We start from the raw sequence: 21,124 nt of genomic DNA on the forward strand, positions 1-21,124 counted from the left end.
GTGCAACCGGCTGCATGTAGTGGCACATGTCGGCACGAATGGCGCCTGCCGCTTGGGTTCTGAGGCCATCTTCTGCTGCTTTCGGCGGCTGGCTGATTTGGTGAAGGCAACTAGCAACGCACACCGGTGCAGGCTAAGCTGTCTATTTGTAGCAACGCACCCAGGGTTGATCGCGGTCCTCTGCGACGGTGTCGGATGCGAATTTCTCGACCTCTACTATCGCGTGCAGAATTGTAGGGTTCCCCTTAATAGGTCAGGCGTACACTACACGAAGGAAGCGGTAGGTAGCGGAGTACGTGTGGCGTTCACATGGGGCTTTTTTAGGACCCCTTCCTTGGGAGCAAACACTATTTGCCTGTTAAATCAGCCACAGCAGCCTCAGAGAATCTTGGTCCTCGCCGATCAGAGGCAGAAAAGGTTAATATGATTTTAGTAAACTGCAGGAGCATCCAAGGAAAGGTCCCAGAATTAATATCGTTTACTGAAGGTTATAATGCACAAATAGTATTGGGAACAGAAAGCTGGTTGAAGCTAGACGTCAAGGACAACCAAGTCCTATGCTCAGCCTGGAATGGTTATCGTAAGGTTGGGTTAGTCGCCAATGGCAGCGGCGTCTTTATTGCAGTAAAAAAAATCGATAAAATCTAGCGAGGTTATCACGGATTCCGAATGTGAATTAATCTGGGTGAAATTGAGTATCAAAGAACAGTAAAAAAATGGTGATCAGATGCTTTTATAGACCACCTGGGTCTCGATCTATAGTTGTAGAACGCTTCATACAGAACCTGTAGAATAGCATTAGTAATTCTCCTCACATTTCGTTGTAATAGTGGGTGACTTCAACTTGCCAGGTACAGGTTGGGAGTGTTATGCCATCAAAACTGGTACCAGAGGCAGGGAATCGTTGACATTGTTATGGATGACTTGTCCGAAAATTACCTTGAGCACTTAGAGTACCAAATCGTGAGGCAACCTCCCAGCAATAAACAGACATGAACTTATCGGATCAGTTAACATAGAGGAAGGTATCACTGATCATAAGGCTGCGCTAGCATCTATGACGACAGGTCCTACAAGGAATGTTAGGAAAAGTAGGTAGATATATTTGCTCGGAAAAGGTGACGGGATACAAATATCAGAATATCTCAGCAGTCAGCATCAAATATTCGGTGATGAGGACGAAGATGTGGAGACTAAATGCATAAAATTTAAAGGCATCGTTCAATATACCCTACACAGGTACGTTCCGAGTACGTTTTTAAGGGATGAGAAAGATCCACCATGGTTTAATAGCCGTGTTAGAAAAGCGCTACGTAAACAAGGAGCACTTCATCTCAGATTGAAGAGAAGTGAAAACCTAACTGACAAACAAAAGCTGAACGAAGCGAAAATGAGCGTAAGGAGGGCAATGAGAAAAGCGTTCAATGGTTCTGAACGTAAGACGTTGTCAACCGACCTAGATAAAAACCCTAAGAGATTTTGGTCGTATGTGAAATCAATAAGTGGGTCAAAGTCGTCTATTCATTCTCTCAGCAACCACACCGGCACCGAAACGGAAGATAACAGAGAGAAGGCCGAAATACTGAATTCGGTCTTCCGAAGTTGTTTTACCGCTGAATATCGTAACAGTGTACTTCCTTTCAATCGCCGTGTGAACGTAGAAATGGCAGATATTGAGATAACCGATCGCGGAACTCAAAAGCAGCTACAATCGCTTAGTAGTGGAAAGGATTCAGGAACTGATGAGACACCTGTAAGATTCTATAAAGATTATCCGAAAGAACTTGCTCCCTTTCTAGCAGTAATTTGTCATAAATCACTTGAGCAACGAAAGTTACCTAACGACTGGAAAGAAGTGCAGATCATTCCCGTAATTAAGAAAGGCCGTAAGACAGATCCACACAATTATAGATCTATATCGTTGACGTAAATCTGTTGTAGAATTATGGAACATGTCTAATGCTCAAGAATTATGCCGTGCTTGGAAAATGAACATCTACTCTATAAAAATCAACATGGATTCCGCAAACAGAGATCCTGCAAAACTCAGCTCGCTCTGTTCCTCCATGAGATCCAAAGATATCAGTAAGGCATTTGACACTGTCCTGCATTGCCGTGTAATGAAAAAAAAAAAAAAAAAAAACGAGCTTACGGAGTATCGGAGCAGACCTGCGATTGGATGCAAGACTTTCTTGCTGATAGAACTCAACACTTCGCTCTTAACAGAACTAAATGGACAGACGTAAAGGTAAGCTTGCACAATGCTTTGTTGACAGCTTGGGTCCGTGGCTTCGTAGGCTCCGCGCCGCGCTCGAGCTCTACAGTCAGCTCTTACCAACGGAAATCGGGACTCATCTGACCAGGCCACGGTTTTCCAGTCACCTAGGTTCAACCAGTATGGTCAAAGCCCAGGAGAGGCGCTGTAGGCAGCATCGTGCTGTTGGCAAAGGCAGTCGCGTCGCTCGCCCGCTGCAATAGCCCATTAACGCCAAATTACACTGCTGTGTCCTAACGGATGCTTTCCCGTATGTCCCACATTGCTTTCGCGATTATTTCATACAGTGTTGCTTGTCTGTTAGCACTGACAGCTCTACGCAAACGCCGCTGCTCTCGGTCGTTGAGTGAAGGCCGTAGGCGACTGCATTGTCCGTGGTGAGAGGTAATGCCTGAAATTTGGTATTCTCAGCACACTCTTGACACTGTGGCTCTCAGAACATTGAATTCCCTATTGATTGCCGGCCGAAGTGGCCGTGCGGTTATAGGCGCTGCAGTCTGGAACCGCGAGGCCGCTACGGTCGCAGGTTCGAATCCTGCCTCAGGCATGGATGTGTGTGATGTCCTTAGGTTAGCTAGGTTTAACTAGTTCTAAGTTCTAGGGGCCTAATAACCTCAGAAGTTGAGTCCCATAGTGCTCAGAACCATTTGAACCATTTGAACCAATTCCCTATTGATTTTCAAATCGAAATGTACCATGCATCCAGCTCCGAATACCATTCCGTTCAAAGTTTGTTAATTCCAATAGTGCGGCCGTAAACATCACGGAAACATTTTCACATGAATCACGTGAGTACAGTGACAGCTCCGCCAGTGCAATAACCTTTTACACTTTATGTATACGATACTACCGCTATCTGTACATATGGATATCGCTGTTCCATGTTTTTTGGCACCTCAATGTATAACACTAGGAAACTTTGCAAAAGTAAAAATCTCGATGATTTCAGCATATTTTATGGCAATTAAAGGCTTTGTTAAATAAGTAATTGGTGCGTGAAACCCTTTTAGCTTGTTCGAACGAAATGGCAACAAGCATAATTAACTGTTTTGCCCATCCCTAGGGTCGACAGTTACAATCCTGAGTTCAAAGTGAACTGCTTCATTCGTTAGTAGTAAGGTTAATTCAATTTATATGTTTCACAATAACTCGGCTCCATATTATTGTGAGTACCAAAGCGTTTGACACGGTGCCCCACTTCAGACTGTTAGGGAAGGTCTGAGCATATGGAATAAGTTCCCACGTACGTGAGTGATTCGAAGACTCCTTACATAATAGAACCCAGTAGGTTGTCCTCGAAGGCTAGTGTTCATCGGAGACAAGGGTATCGTCAGGAAATGTGAAAGGATCGCTCTTATTCTCTTTGCACATAAATTATCTGACGGACAGGGTGAGCAGCATCTGTGGTTGTTTTCTAATGATGGTGCGGTTTATGGGAAGGTATTGTCATTGAGTATCTCTAGGACGATATAAGATGACTAAGATGAGTTAGACGAAATTTCTGCATTGTGTGATGAACGACAGGTAACTGTAAATGTAGAAAAATGTGAGTTAATTCAACTGAGTAGTTAAAACAATCCCCTAACAACAGCTTTAATAGTGTATTGCTTGACGCCATCATATCGATTAAATGTCTAGGTGTAGTAACGTTGCAAAGCGATATGAAATGAAATGAGCGTGAAATTGTTGTAGTAGGAAAGGCTGGTGGTCAGTTTCGGTTTATTGGGAGAATTTTAGGAAAGTGTAGTTCATTTGTAAAAAAGACCGCGTGCAGAGCACTAGTGCGACCGATTCTTGAAAAGTGCTCAGGTGTTTGAGATTCCCACCAGGTCGTAATTGTTACTTGTAAGTTCGATCTTCACTCAAGTTTTGGAACTTCGGGAATTCAAATGGAAACCCACTAAGGGAAGGCGACGTTCTTTTCGAGGAACCCTGTTGAGATAATTTAGAGAACCAGCATTTGGAGTTGACTGCAGAACTATTCTACTGCTGCCAAAGTAAATTTCGCGTAAGGTCCACGAAGAAGGAAAAAATGTAGCCTGATACGGAGGCATATAGACAGCCGTCTTTCCCTCTTTCGGGAGTGGAACAGGTAAGGTCTGACTAGTAGTGGTACAAGATGTTCTCCGATTAGTTCAAGACGGTGGCTTCTGGGATATGTATGTAGAAGCAGATCTAGGTTGAGACACTTTAGATTGATGTAGGCAATGAATGCATGTGCTACAAGCACACTAGTACACTAGCAAATTAGTCCAGTCACGAAGGAAAATAAGAGGGAAAAATAGTGTAGTTTCAAATTTTTGCACAGTGCTGCGAGGGAATATCCTGAATAACACACTGGAAATCCTGAACGGTGAGGCGTGAGCATTGGAATCGTAGCTGGTGTTAAGGTTACTTTTTTATATTTTTCTCGAAAACAGCGCTTTCTAGCGAAAATGTTTCCCAGTAGAAAATTTAAAAAAAATAAATTTCCTATGATAAAAGTCCTACTTATTTTTACTCTAGGACTAATAATTTCCTAGATTAGGGGAACGAAAAATCGCAAATTATTAAAAATATCTATCTAAAGGAATAAAATTCATGTGTCTTGAAAACAAATATGAAATGTGTGTACCATAAGCAAGAGAGCCATACTGAGAGATTAACTGTGATCCGAGGGTGTATCTACCTGCAACGTCTCTAGTTTTACTAGACATGGCAGGCAGGTGTCTGATTTTGTAGGTCTAGAACCGGTCTAGTTCCACCACCTTTCGGACTTACAACTTTTCTCTGTGCCGGCGTGTAAACATTTTAATAGACGTGGCTGGAACAATTCACTGCCGTAAGTTCTTATCAGTTTCGGTTAGGGCATCCGTGACGGAATGCAGGTCGCTGGGCTGTTTTCACGCACGTTCCTCCCTCATAGTTCTTTAATCTGAAGGTCGAGCAGGCTATTCCCTACTCTTATCTACCTCACGACATCACAAGAAGCAACTAACGAGTGATTCACAAAGTTATGCCGACTCTCCATAGCGGGCCTTATAAGTCACTGGCGATGCAGTGCGCAGACGTGCACGGGAGTGTTTATTTTACACAAAATGCGTTAACACTGCATGGAAAGCGGATGTGAACCCCCAATAACACTAACGCAGATAATGCAAATGGACAGAACACATGTAAATCTATGCACACTGTTCTACACTGCTAGAGGAGGAGCCACTGATTCTTACTCATCCCGTACAGCAGCTGTAGTGTTATTACGGGAAAGGCAACTTCCCCCACAGTGAACATGTTCACTTTTCAGTTTACAGATTATGCATCCCCAACATTTCCTGGCCAATTCTCTTATGTAAGTATACAAACTTTCTGTGCTCGTGTTTATATTTTCAGTTTGCTATGTTAGTACTTATTTGCACATATCGAGTGAGATATTACGCAAAAAAGCTCAACAGGTGGAGCCTTTTCCAAATGACCAACCTGCAGCATGCTCTCAGTATGTATTCAACAACGTCGATTTCAATTCCTCCAGTATCACTGTCTTGAAACTTTTCACAGCATGAGGGTATCAAATGCATCACCTCAGCCTCAGTTCTTCCAGAATTTGAATAAAGCCAAAGACTTAAACTGTTTACGTCTGCAACAAAAGTAGATCATTGACGTGTTATAGAACTCCAGATACTCGACATAAATCAAGTAAATTCATTACAACAGGTTACTACTCTAGACATGAACATGATGAGTCCCATTCCATCAGTCATATTCATCTAGGGAGATATACTGTGGGTATGTGGTAAGTGACTCCACTCAGTGCAGTCCACTCTACAAACGTCAGCAGTTCCTATATGGAAAATATTTATGCAGTCTACCAGTAACACAATAAATGGGGAGAAGGATGCAGTTACTTTTTGGTTATTCATTATTTTCACCAACAAATGCCTCAGAACACAATTACAAGGCTTTACAATATGCTGTCAAGGATAGACAGTAGCAAGGTGCCATGTTTATCAGTCCCATCTCTTTCCCACCAACATTACATAGGTCACACGTATTAAACACACAGGAACGTATTTCACTTAACAACCGCAAATAAGTACTAACTTAGTGTTAAGTGGAAAATAAACCTCTTAACGGATGTTTTCTCACTGTGTCACCAGTGATTTATAAAGCACGCTGTGGAGGTCCCGTATAATTTTATGAAACACCCGGTAGTTGCTTCTTGTGGCGTAATGGGGTCGGTAACATTAGGGAATCACCTGTTAGTCTTCAGTTTGCAGAACTATGAAGGAGGGACGTGCATGAACATAACCAAACAACCAATCTTCTGTCGTCCTTCTAGCTCACACATATCTCCCTTCCATCCTGTTACAGCCCAGGAACACAACTTATCTCTTAATATGGCTCTGCTGCACTTAGATGTGTTACCCAAATTTAATAGTGAAATTTATTTGTTTATTTATAGACACAATCACATGTTTATGACATAGTTTATGGCAACGCATGAACCTGTGTTCAATGTATACCGCCTTTAGCATCTGAAGATGGTCACTGTATGGCCGAAACCGGTTATGACTGTGTCATATACATGTGATTGTGTCTATAAATTAACAAAAATTTTTTACAAAAGAATCAATCACGCACTCCATAGACAAAATGTCGTTTTTTTCAAAATTTTATAGTTGTTTGTAAGTCACTTTGTTTAAGGATAAATCTTAATTTTACACCTTCAGAGCAATATTTTTAATAATCTACTATTTTTCTATCCCCTAAACGCGAAAACTGTTAGTCTTCGAGAAAAAAGAAATAGGACTTTTTCTGTAGGAAACGTAATGTAGTTTCACTTAATTAAGTGAAACATTTTAGATAGAAGCTGCGGTTATCGAGTTACTCAAGAAAAATGTGAAAAAGTGACCTTTACACTCACTACCACGTAAACCGCACGCCCCACCGGTCAGGATTTCTAGTACGTTGTTCAAACACTCTCCCTAGCACCGTGCAAAAATTTACAACCTCACGATTTTTCCCCGTAATTGACCTTTGTTGGTCTTAGTCGACTGGGCAACATGCCTGTAGTGATGCGTAACTCTGATATTCCTATTCCTGGGCGCAGTATTACTAGCCATTCTGGCAGACAAGAATCGTTTGTCTTGGCCCTCTGGCTGGCATCGCAGCCGGTGTTGAGCAGAGGCGGGCTGCGAGCGTCAGCGCCCAGCCGCTGGGGGAGGAAGGGAAGGGAAGGTGCCACGGCGGAGCGAGATGGGCCCCGAAATTAACGTCCCGTGAGACGGGCCGTGCGCATAATTCGGCGGCCGTTATGCCGTGACGCGCCGCGCCGCACCCGCCGTAAATAACGGCGAGCGAGCAGCCAGGTGTCTGGCGGGCTGCCTTCCCACCACGCTTTACTGTCTGGCCGGTTGCCTACCCGCCAGGGGTAACTGGCCACCAGGCAGCGGCGGCTTAGAGCGCGTGCAATTGCGTGCCCTTGCCGAAAGTATGAAGCCGTTTGCCAAATTGTAATTAAACGTTAGGGCACGAGCACCCAGAAATTACGCACCCTCCAACTGACAATAAGGCGGAGGGTAACGACACACCTTCCTCCGTCACAAGAGCGAACCCCTTCCTGCATTGCGTAAGGCTTAGCAGCTTTCTCACCAGCCTTATTTTCATTTGTACCTCGTCATTATTGAACTAATTTGTGAAAATTCACGAAATACCAAGAAACCGTCTTTTACTACGATTAATTTATATGTTCCATGCCGACACGACAATTGTCAGGTCTTTCTTACCCCCATCACTTTGCCAGAGCTGATATTAACTTTCATTCGAGTTCTTCCTGGCATTATTCCACTGCCGACGTCCGCATCTAATTCGTCTCTACTCATAACGATTTCTCAGTACTCCAGCTCTCTGGATTTCAGACCAGTCAATCGCCATCCATCGACGTCATTAGTGTGCGACTTCTCTGTCACGCATATCACTATGAATAACATGTTTCGTGGAAACCGATCAACTTCTGGTTGATTCACTACTTGTTATGTGTCCCTGAACCTCTGTTGTCTTTGTGTAACAGTAATGTTACTCAACTCTGTGTCATTCTGAAGCAGACACTCAAGTACATGGGTACGAGGGCATGCTGAAATGTAATGCGTCCGAATTTTTTGTATGTGAAAATCATTAAAGCAAATTAAACATTGTTAACACTCTACAGGGCCGGCCGTTGTGGCCGAGCGGTTCTAGGCGCTTCAGTCTGGAACCGCGTGCCCACTAGGTCGCAGGTTCGAATCCTGCCTCGGGCATGGATGTGTATGATGTCCTTAGGTTAGTTAGGTTTAAGTAGTTCTAAGTTCTAGGGCACTGATGACCTCAGAAGTTAAGTCCCATAGTGCTCAGAGCCATTTGAACCATTTGAACACTCTACTTTTTTATTCTTCATGTCTACATATTTATTTGTCAACATAGTCACCACTTCGACGAGCGCATTTCTTCCAATGAGAGGCCAGTTTGTTGATACCTTCATTGTTGAATGTTTCACTTTGTTAGAGGAAACACAACCTGATCTCTGCTCTCACCGTTTCATCACTTTCACAGTGAAGTCCACAAAGGTGTTTATTTAAGTCCTGGAAACAGATGAAAATCGGATGGGGCCAAGTTCATAGTGTATGAAAGATCTATGACAGTGAAACCAAGACATTAGATTGTTGATGATGTCGCAGCGCTCGAGTGGCGTCTGGCAGTGTCATGCTGAAGAAGAGGTTGCTGCTGCATGTGTCGAGAAATTCTTCGAATTCGTTTTTTTTTTCAGTTTTCTGAGGGCCTCGCAGTAACTTGCAGAGTTTATGGTGGTGTATTTAGGCATAAGTCTAAATACACCACACTTTTAACATCCCAGAAGACTGTGAGCTTGACTTTGCTGATGGCACGTTGTTGAACTTTTTGGCGTCGGTGATCCTTTTTTGGTGGAACGCCATTGAGTTCTCTTGTTTTCGGGGTCAAAGTGATGAACCGAGCTTTGATAACCTCTCACACTTTTGCTAGGGAACCTCACACTCAAAACCCAGAATAAATTGTTGAAATGTGTCCAGTCTTCTCTGTTACATCTGAGGATTGATATTTCGCCGCACCCATACTGTACTCACTTTTCTGCACTGCAGTTCGTAAGGACGGCCTATGCACGTTACACTCCGACCTGTGTCAAACACGCTGAGGTTAACGCCACCGTTTCCTTCATTACGAGCACGAAGAGCCAACGTCGCAGATTACAGCTGTCGATACAATCATCGCCGTACACAGCTTTCATTCTTCTAAGGATTTCAATTGGAGGCACGTTTTCTGCAGTTAGGACTGATAGATTACAGCACGCTGTATCTCATGCACCGCCATATTACACGCCTCTAGCGGCAGAGGGTTGCAACTTGCGTCAGCGAAGCAGGAAAGTCGTGTGCGTGGTATAAAATTTGGAGGTTTTACTTTTTAGCACGCCGTCGTAGTTACTACTATACCACAAAATGAGGTTTAAATCAGATGCACATATTAGTAAGAGTTTCGTCCAATAAGATATGGAAACAGGTGTGGCACTTGTGATCTAATCGAGACTTGAAGCACCAGCTGTCGCAGGCATTCGTAGAGGTACTCGGCCATTATGATATAGTGAGTCCGCTCATCGTAGATACGACACATAAGTCTGTGGTAAGACGTCATTTGTAAGACCACATCGTCAGCTGTAAGTACAAGGACGAACGTAGTATAGAATTGTTTATAAATTGAATAAAGACTAACATAAGATACGTGATTACTCGTTTTAATTATTTCGTTTTTCCGATGTGCATATTGGGAACAACCCACTATTTGCCCAATCAGGAACATGGGACTACTTAAGAAAATACCCGCTGACCCATTACCGTGTCATCAGTCATTGATCTGGTATGCTTAGTTCTCCCATAGTGATTTACTCTCACGTTTTGCAAGTTAGCACTCCAATTGCTGCGCCGCATGTTTAAGTCCATGAATGGGTCTGTATGCCTTCCCCATACAGAGAGCAATAGACAACTCGAGGTTCTACTCTCAGTTCATACATATTCTCCTCTAATTTCCACAGCTGTACATAATCTTAGGTACTGGTAGTTTTTTATATGCTCACCGGATAAAAAATTAATCACCCGAGGGCACACACACATATGAATCGTTAAGCCTTTACAGACGGCGCAGCGATCGAGTCAAGTGCTGAACCGCACGCCTCTGCTTGATGATAATGAAGTGGTGATCTGTAGGACACGTTATATTTCAAGCGGACATTTTATGTAAACATCGGTAAATATAACAACGTAACAGAAAGGCAAAAGGGGCAATCGCGTTTGGGCGTGCGCATGGCCATACGGTGTATGAAGTTGCTAGAGTTGTTGGTGTTTCGCTGCGGACTGTTCAGCATGTCTACAAGTAGTGGTGTAGCACACATGGCCACGAAACACGACGAAGATAATGGCCGAGAGGGACAGGAAAGGCGTTTCACGGATCGTGAATCAAAATCGCTTCCAAACCCGATAGGAACTGCTGCGGGAAGTGAATGAAGGTCTATTCCCACCTGTTAACGAGAGATCATTGCTACGGGAACTGCGTGCAATGAACATTTGGAACCGATCATCTCGCTAGAGGTTATTGCTCACACAGCTACATAAATGCCACAAGAGCAAAGTTCATCGGGCTAGAAGGATATCTGACTGGTTCGCGTAGAAGTTTTCTGAGTATGGTCTCCGGGCCCTGGCCGCGGAAACCCACGCATATATAAATCTCGATTGGCGTGCAGAATCACCTTCAAAGAACGCCATGGAATGGCTTGCAACAGCAAAACCTTTTGGACTAGCTCTGTAACCGGTTCCAGGCTTTTGTCAATTCTAGAGCCGGAATTAAACGGTATTAAACGATGTGTGTAATGATTTCATTAGAGGTGACTAATTTTTTGTCCTGTGAGCTTAGCGCGACATATTAAACTTTGAACATACTACACAGTTTTGCAGGATTTTTGTTTTGTTTTGTACCGTGAAGATTTGGGGGAGCGGGGGTTGTGGAAACGTTGGCATATTTTACTATAGTATCTATTAAGAAATGTCTATCATCACATAAATCTCAAAAGACATCACCAATTAATATCAAAATAAACAGCATACCAGGAAACAATTAGAAAGTTTTTACAAGTTGTTTGGTACTGAGAAGAAAACAGCAACCACGTACTGTTATTAATGCTTTTTATTTACACATACACTACCGTTATAAGTTTAGAATCGACAGGTTCATCTTCAGACGTCTGTGCACTTTCGCATTAAATTTGTTGTTTTTTACATTGTTCCTTGGAAAACAAATCCGACAACTAACGTAAACAACAACAAATCTAATATATATGCGAACAGCCGTCTGAAAATGAACGTGTCGGCGGGAAGTCGGAAACGGCGCTATTTCTGTCAATAAATAGCCTTATTAAGAGTGTCTGGTTGCTGTCTTCTTTGCAAGAATACGATTGTACTTAGTACACAACCACGGTGTCAAAATGTCAGTTTTCGACAAAATTGAAGAAAAAGGTCCTCATTCCAAGTGATATTGATACTGAGGAAATACACTCCTGGAAATTGAAATAAGAACACCGTGAATTCATTGTCCCAGGAAGGGGAAACTTTATTGACACATTCCTGGGGTCAGATACATCACATGATCACACTGACAGAACCACAGGCACATAGACACAGGCAACAGAGCATGCACAATGTCGGCACTAGTACAGTGTATATCCACCTTTCGCAGCAATGCAGGCTGCTATTCTCCCATGGAGACGATCGTAGAGATGCTGGATGTAGTCCTGTGGAACGGCTTGCCATGCCATTTCCACCTGGCGCCTCAGTTGGACCAGCATTCGTGCTGGACGTGCAGACCGCGTGAGACGACGCTTCATCCAGTCCCAAACATGCTCAATGGGGGGCAGATCTGGAGATCTTGCTGGCCAGGGTAGTTGACTTACACCTTCTATAGCACGTTGGGTGGCACGGGATACATGCGGACGTGCATTGTCCTGTTGGAACAGCAAGTTCCCTTGCCGGTCTAGGAATGGTAGAACGATGGGTTTGATGACGGTTTGGATGTACCGTGCACTATTCAGTGTCCCCTCGACGATCACCAGTGGTGTACGGTCAGTGTAGGAGATCGCTCCCCACACCATGATGCTGGGTGTTGGCCCTGTGTGTCTCGGTCGTATGCAGTCCTGATTGTGGCGCTCACCTGTCACGGCGCCAAACACGCATACGACCATCATTGGCACCAAGGCAGAAGCGACTCTCATCGCTGAAGACGACACGTCTCCATTCGTCCCTCCATTCACGCCTGTCGCGACACCACTGGAGGCGGGCTGCACGATGTTGGGGCGTGAGCGGAAGACGGCCTAACGGTGTGTGGGACCGTAGCCCAGCTTCATGGAGACGGTTGTGAATGGTCCTCGCCGATACCCCAGGAGCAACAGTGTCCCTAATTTGCTGGGAAGTGGCGGTGCGGTCCCCTACGGCACTGCGTAGGATCCTACGGTCTTGGCGTGCATCCGTGCGTCGCTGCGGTCCGGTCCCAGGTCGACGGGCACGTGCACCTTCCGCCGACCACTGGCGACAACATCGATGTACTGTGGAGACCTCACGCCCCACGTGTTGAGCAATTCGGCGGTATGTCCACCCGGCCTCCCGCATGCCCACTATACGCCCTCGCTCAAAGTCCGTCAACTGCACATACGGTTCACGTCCACGCTGTCGCGGCATGCTACCAGTGTTAAAGACTGCGATGGAGCTCCGTATGCCACGGTAAACTGGCTGACACTGACGGCGGCGGTGCACAAATGCTGCGCAGCTAGCGCCATTCGACGGCCAACACCGCGGTTCCTGGTGTGTCCGCTGTGCCGTGCGTGTGATCATTGCTTGTACAGCCCTCTCGCAGTGTCCGGAGCAAGTATGGTGCGTCTGGGGCACCGGTGTCAATGTGTTCCATTTCCAGGAGTGTATGTTTTGTGTGTTATAATACAAGGGCAGAAATACAGTAATAGGTACGTTTACGTTAATACAATTACAAAAATGCTAAAAAACAAATGTTCATGTGGGCTTGATGGAATTTCAGTCAGAATTCTGAAAAGTTGTTCCAGCTTAAAAGTAACTTCGTTAGTGATAAATGCTGTGAATCACTGCTACAGGGAATTTCTCCAGAAGGTTAAAATGTGCAACTGTTAAACCACTTCATAAGAAAAGTGACAAGACAGACTCAAACAATTATCGTCCTGTTTCCTTACTGACATCTTGTTGCAAAATATTCAAAAAATGTATGTACTCAAGAGTAGTCATACACTTAAACTGAAAGAATTTACTTAGTATTTTACAGCTGAGATTCCAAAAGGGACACTTGACTGAGAATACTATTTATACATTCACTCATCAAACAGCATAAAACTAAAATTAGCATATGTCGCCAGTTGGTATTTTCTGTCATTTTTCCAAGTCACTGGATCGTGTAGATAGTGTTACCCTCTTAGAAAATCTTAAGTTTTATGGAACTGATGGCTTTATACACAGCTGGTTTGAATCATACTTAAACAGAATGCAAAAGTTTGTGCTGAATAGTTTTGACAATGTCGGTAAGGTAGAAAATTTAAGTGACTGAAAAAAAAAGAGCGTGAAGGAAGTTCCACAAAGTTCAATTCTGGGTCCTCATTTATTTGAATGATCTTGCACTTAATAAGCAACAAGCAAAATTGGTAGTTTTTGCAGATGATACTAGTGTTGTAATAAATCCCATTAGAGAAAAAGGAACAAAAGACCTGACAAATGATGCTTTCCAAAGAACTATTAAGTGGTTCTCTGAAAATGGACTCTCCCTAACTTTTGAAAAAAAGAAAAAAAAACACTACATTCTATTCTGTGCAAAAGCTGTGGCACATGAGCTGGAGTAAGTAATCAGGGTAAAATGATCAAAATTTTTGGATGTATATCTACATCGACATGGATACTCTGCAAATCACGTTTAAGTGCCTGACAGAGGGTTCATCGAACCAACTTCACAATTCACTATTATTCCAATCTCGTATAATGCGCGGAAAGAACGAATACCTATATCTTTCAGTACGAGCTCTAATTTCCCTTATTTTATCGCGGTGATCGTTTCTCCCTGCGTAGGTCGGTGTTAACATAATATTTTCGCACTCGGAGGAGATAGTTGGTGATCGAAATTTTGTGAGAAGATTCCGTCGCGACTAAAAACGCCTTTCTTTTAATGATGTCCAGCCCTAATCCTGTATCATTTCAGTGACACTCTCTCCTATATTTCGCGATAATACAAAACGTGCTGCCCTCCTTTGAACTTTTTCGATGTACTCCGTCAGTCCTACCTGGTAAGGATCCCACACCGTGCAGCAGTATTCCAAAAGAGGACGGACAAGCATAGTGTAGGCAGTCTCCTTAGTAGATGTGTTACATTGTTACATTTTATAAGTGTTCTGCCAATCAAACGCAGTCTTTGGTTAGCCTTCCCCACAACATGTTCTATATGTTACTTCGAATTTGAGTTCTTCGTATTTGAAATTCCTAGGTATTTAGTTGAATTTACGGCATTTAGATTTGACTAATTTATCATGTAACCGAAGTTTAACGAATTCCTTTCAGCACTCATGTGGATGACCTCACACTTTCCTTTATTTAGGGTCAACTGCCAATTTTTTCACCATTCAGATATCTTTTCTAAATCGTTTTGGGATTTGTTTTGATCTTCTGATGACTTTATTAGTCGATAAACGATAGCGTCATCTGCAGACATCCAAAGACGACTGCTCGGATTGCCTCCCAAATCGTTTATATAGATAAGGAACAGCAATGGGCCTATAACACCTCCTTGGGGAACGCCAAAAATCATTTCTATTTTACTCGATGACTTTCCGTCAATTACTACGAACTGTGACCTCTCTGACAGGAAGTCACAAATCCAGTCACAGAACTCCTTAAGCACACAATTTCACTACAAGCCGCTTGTGTGGTTCAGTGTCAAAAGCCTTCCGGATATCCAGCAATACGGAATTGATCTGAAAACCCTTGTCAGTAGCACTCAGCACTTCCTGCGAATAAAGAGCTAGTTGTGTTCTACAAGAAAGATGTTTTCTAAACCCATGTTGACTGTGTGTCAATAGACCGTACTCTTCGAGGTAATGCATAATGCTCGAACACAATATATATTCCAGAATCCTGCTGCATACCGATGCGAATGATATGGGCCCGTAATTTTGCGGATTACTCCTACTACCTTTCTTGAATATTGGTGTGACCTGCACAACTTTCCAGTCTTTGGGTACGGATCTTTCATCGAGCGAACGGTTCCATATGATTGTTAAGTATGGAGGCAATGCATCAGCACACTCTAAACGGAACTATACAGTCTGGACCAGAAGACTTGGTTTTATTAAGTGATTTAAGTTGCTTTACTACTCTGAGGATATTTACTTCTACGTTGTTCATGTTAGCAGCTATTCTTGATTAGAATTCTGGAATATTTACTTCGTCTTCTCTTGTGAAGTCATTTCGGAAGGGTATGTTTAGTAACTTTCTCTTTGACAGCACTGTCTTCGATAGTATCTCCATTGCTTTCGCGGAGAGAAGGCATTGACAGTTTCTCTCCTCTAACATATTTCACATACGACAAGAATCTCTTTGGATTTTCTGCCAGGTTTCGACTCAAAGTTTGGCTGTGGAAACTGTTATAATCATCTCGCACTGAAATCCGGCTAAATTTCGAGCCTCTGTAAAAGATCGCATATCTCGGGGATTTTGCATCTGTTTAAATTTAGCACGTTTTTTTCGTTGTTTCTGCAACAGTATTCTGACCCGTTTTTTGTACCAAGGAGGATCAGCTCCGTCTTTTGTTAATTTATTTGGTATAGATCTCTCAATCACTTCTGATGCTGTTTCTTTGAATTTAAGCCACATCTAGTCTACACTTATATTATTAACTTGGAAGGAGTGGAGATTGTCTCTCAGGAAAGCGTCAAGAGAATTTTTATCTGTTTTTTGAATAGGTATATTTTTCGTTTATTTTTGAAGGATTTATGAGTTACATATTTAATCTCACTACGGCAACCCTGTGTTCACTAATCCCTGCTGATGCTCGTTAATAACTTAGGATTATTTGTTGCTAAGAGGTCAAGTGTGTTTTCACAACCGTTTTCTATTCGCGTGGGCTCATGAACTAACTGCTTGAAATAATTTTCAGAGAATGCGTTTAGCACAATTTCGGATGATGTTTTATGCATACCTCAGGAATTAGACATGTATTTTCGCCAACATGTCGAGTGAAGATTAAAGTCACCGCCAACTATAAGTGTATGAGTCGGGTACGTGTTTGAAATCAAACTCAAGAAGTTTTCTTTGAACCTTTCAGCAACTGTATCATCTGAATTGATGAAAACTTGAACTGAATATCTCAAACTATAAAGTTTAGCTACTTTTGCTCTCTTCGTACCATTACTAATCTCGGAAACAAATGTATCATCCTACAGACATAATTTGCATATTTCCATTCAGTATGTCTTCTGGGATAAGCTTCTGAGGCAACAGGTCACTTAGAAAGAAAGTGTTGATGGCCAAAAAGGAGCACCGAGAATAATATGTGGTGTTCATCCGCGGACGTCAAATAGGTACCCACTGGAGGAAAAATTTTCAAATGGGTGTGAAATCTTATGGGACTTAACTACTAAGGTCATCAGTCCCTAAGCTTACACACTACTTAACCTAAATTATCCTAAGGACAAACACACGCACCCATGCCCGAGGGAGGACTCGAACCTCCACCTGGACCAGCCGCGCAGCCCATGACTGTAGTGCCTTATACCGCTTGGCTAATCCAGCACGGTCCTACAGGAGGAGATAGGCTTTTTAATTCTGTCGTCACAATATATATATATTCGCTAATTAAATTCGTCATAAACAATCCATCATAGTTTGCGAAGAACGATGATATCCATACCTACAGCACTAGAGGGGAAGACGACCTTTAATAGCTGTTGTTAAAGCTGTAAGTGGCTCAGAAAGGAGTTCAATATGCAGCAACAAAAATTTTTGTTCACTTTCCCAATAACATAAAATGTCGGACAGGTAGCGAAGCAAGTTTTAAATATCATTTAAAACTATTTTTGCTCGACAACTCCTCCTATTCCACTGAAGAATTTCTACCTAAAAACTGGTAGCCAGTAAAAAAAAGTAATCATGTGTAGTTACATGAATGGGACTAAAAATAATGTGTTCATTAGGAACTCCAGGAGGAAGCAAAGTTTGGCACAGAGACAATGCGCCATATACTGACGCATATTTGAAAGACCCTCCCTATGGTTTCACACCTGGATCCAGTCTAACATGCAACAGAGTACTGAGAATACAACAACGATGAAAACTCGTTTTGTGAGAAAATGAAACTTTGAGCTTTTACATTTTCAAGCTTCATTTGTACGGACACTCTAAAAGTCTGGACACCATTATCTAGCGTTTCGTTCACTCATTAGTATAAGATCATAAGATAGAAAGCAACTCTTCATCATTCTGAGCATCTACATGTCTGTTGGACACCAAAGTCGTATCTCAGCATTCAAGTCGTTGCTGGCGGGAGCAACAAGTTTTGAAGACGTTATTGTTCGCTTTCGATCAGACAAACGACTGCCGAATGAAAATAATGACTTCCGTGGCTTCGCAAATAATCAGTGGAAAGCATTTGTGCGACATAGTTGCAAGTTTCTACCATTTAAATAAAATCGAAAGACCCTTATTTTCCGAAAGAAGCGTAGAATATTATAGACCGTCGTGTCACAGCAGATGCTTTGCATGAATGACTTCCCGGCCAGGGCATACAGTAACAAGCGCAGCTCTCGGGCTCCTATTTAACGCTCCGGGCGCGAGGCATAACGGACGACGAAAGGATTTGCAAAGCAATTAATTACCGCGCTACAGCGTGCTAAGTGCGAAATAAAAGCAGCGCGTTAAGCTCACCCGTAAAATTAACGGAGCCGTACTATCTGGCGAGCTTATCTCAGCAGCAATGTGCCAAGGAGCGGAATGGGGCTGCAGAGATGGAGGGCGGGAGGGGAGAGGGGGAGGCTCCGTGGTGAGCTCATTCTGGCTGCAAATGTGGAGCGCGAAACAGCCCCGCACGGTTATGGCGAGCTGGCGATAGCAGGTGAAGTACGGCGCGCAAGTTTCACTACGTCAGGGGACGCTGGCGCTCCCGGAGTTTCCTTAAGCAGTCAGAAGACTGATCTGTTGAAACTCTCAACGACAGGAGGGCTGCTAATTCTCAACCTTGACTTGCAGATGCATCTTTTATCTCGTCCCTCGTATATATGACAATGTCTTAGAAAGAGTACCTGTACAAATGGTACAGAAGACACGTAATAACCTTTAATTGCGATCTGAAAACGGTAATCATGCTTACCAAAACATCAGTAATAAAGGTTGCTTACAAGCGATCTTCGCTGAGATGCTCACCTTTCCTCAAGTAACTTTTGAAATAATGAACAGCCTACTTGCTTTTTCTATCATCTTTCTCTTTTTCATTTCCATGCCGCTTACAACTGCAATAAGAGGAAGAAGATCGGTTTCACTTACTGTGTATGTGTTGCCGGCCGCTGTGGCCGAGCGATTCTAGGCGCTTCTGTGCGGAACCGCGCTGCCGCTACGGTCGCAGGTTCGAATCCTGCCTCGGGAATAGATGTGTGTGATGTCCTTAGGTTAGTTGGGTTTAAGTAGTTCTAAGTTCTAGGGGATTGATGACCTCAGAAGTTAAGTCCCATAGTACTCAGAGCCATTTGAACCATCACTCTTCTGTTACTGCTCTCATCGACGTACACAGGTTACAACCACCTCCTCTTCCCTGTGGAACCGACAAGTGGTGAACTGGGCGAGTGCCTCCTGACAAACAATCCATCTAACACTCCTCCCAATAGTCGCCACCTATAGCAAGCGGATTACAGTTACATTTGTATGTTATTTAAGAGTGTTCATGGTGAAAAATTTAGTACACAGATCTGCCACTTCCAGAAAGAGCGAGGGTGTACTTAGGCTGACTGTCGTGTTTAAAGGGCTGAGGTAATAGGTAAGGGTACATCATTCCCTGCTGCTTCAACTCTACGCCAGATTTCACCAATATTAGAGGCTGGCGTCTGAGGCGTGCGTCTCTAAGCACCCATGAGCAGATGTTGATAGTGGGTGACAAATCTAGAAGCGTGTCTGCAAAGGCTACAGAACAACGTCCTCTGTGTAGGGGTAAGCTTGGATGGCAGGGGAATACACAGTCTTGCATTGACTTGTTGAAAGATAAAGCCGTCATTTAGATCTCGAAGACAGGACACAGCACCGGCCTTAACAAGTCAGACATTTAGATCTACTGTCAAAATTACCAGATATGGCAAAGGGAGGTGGGTGGTGTACTCAGTAGCTCCCAGTACCTTCACGAAATTTGGCGCATAGCCACACACACATGTGTCGATCGTGATGCTCTCCGCAGAACCGGAACCCGTCAGGAAATAGATTTCAACATTCTGTATACGAAGAGTCATGTCGCTGTAAGGTTGCGAGAATCGTATACGTCACGTCGCCACAAGCGACAGAAGGTCTCTGAGCTTGAGAACGATGAGATGAGAGGACCCGTATTGTGCTGGACTTACGGAGGTAGCAGTGATTCACCAGCCAGGCTTGTCGCGAAGGAGCATAGTCATCATCGTTTATATTTCCATTGTCAAGTATTGTCACTCGACGCACCATTTTTGGCACCCTTCCCTCGGCTATCAAGTCATGGGAGCCACAATTGTTGCAGTGCCGACATTCCATTGTTTGGCGAAGAGTTCTCGGGCTTCCAGCTGGGTGGCGATGTCTTCAAACTGCGACGTTTCGACGAGTGACATACTCATCATCTTCGCCAGAAGTATACGCCGGGAAAGCATACATTCACATTCCATTGTTTGTCTGTCCAGGGATATTCCAGCAAAAATAACGAAAACAATACAAATTTATCATGTAGTGCTAGAAAACACGATTTCCTCAACAAACAGGTGTAGTAAAAATACCCGAAACAAAAGAATAATAAATATCACTTCAGTACTTTGCCGGACTTATATAAAACTTATTTCTGTTATCCGTAAATAATTTTCAGATTTATCAATAATAGCAAGAAATTCTTGCCTTCGATATATACGATACGTTACATTGAGCACAAAGTAACAACAATGGTTATATACATTTTTTATGTCTGTGTATGTTCCATCAAAAGTGATTGCTTTGGTTTTATAAAAGGGTAGAAGTTGCGCGATCAACTAATTTTTATTATGTGCAAAAAAAAAACAACCAAACAAACAAAAAACAAAGAGAAGTCGTCAGTTCCCATTTTTTTTCTTAAACGTTCATTGATGTTTGTTCCCTACCAATTCTGCCAATACTATCTGTAATCCTACCATTTACTACGTTATTTATGTAGTGCGCCAGAACTACCAAAACTTATATTTCGTAGAGCCCAACTTTATGCATGACACATGGGAGCAAGACTAATTGGACAGGCGGGAAGACAAACGTACCGCAAGATTTCAATTTTTCGGCATAGAATGAAATAAAAATTCATGCAAAGTACCTGTTTCCTTTACATGTTATCTTCATTATTGGCGTAAGTATATTCAGATCATGTAGAATGGCCGAAGTCTCAACAGTATAACAAACAAATGTGACTAAATACAGGCAGACAAAAATAAATAAAGCGATGGTTATTACCTAACATCAGAACAAAAATAAAATTGGTGGTAGCTATTCATAGTAATAATGCATAAGATTAATCTAGAGACACTAA

Source organism: Schistocerca serialis, chromosome 1 (assembly GCF_023864345.2).
Source record: "Schistocerca serialis cubense isolate TAMUIC-IGC-003099 chromosome 1, iqSchSeri2.2, whole genome shotgun sequence".
NCBI lineage: Eukaryota > Metazoa > Arthropoda > Insecta > Orthoptera > Acrididae > Schistocerca > Schistocerca serialis.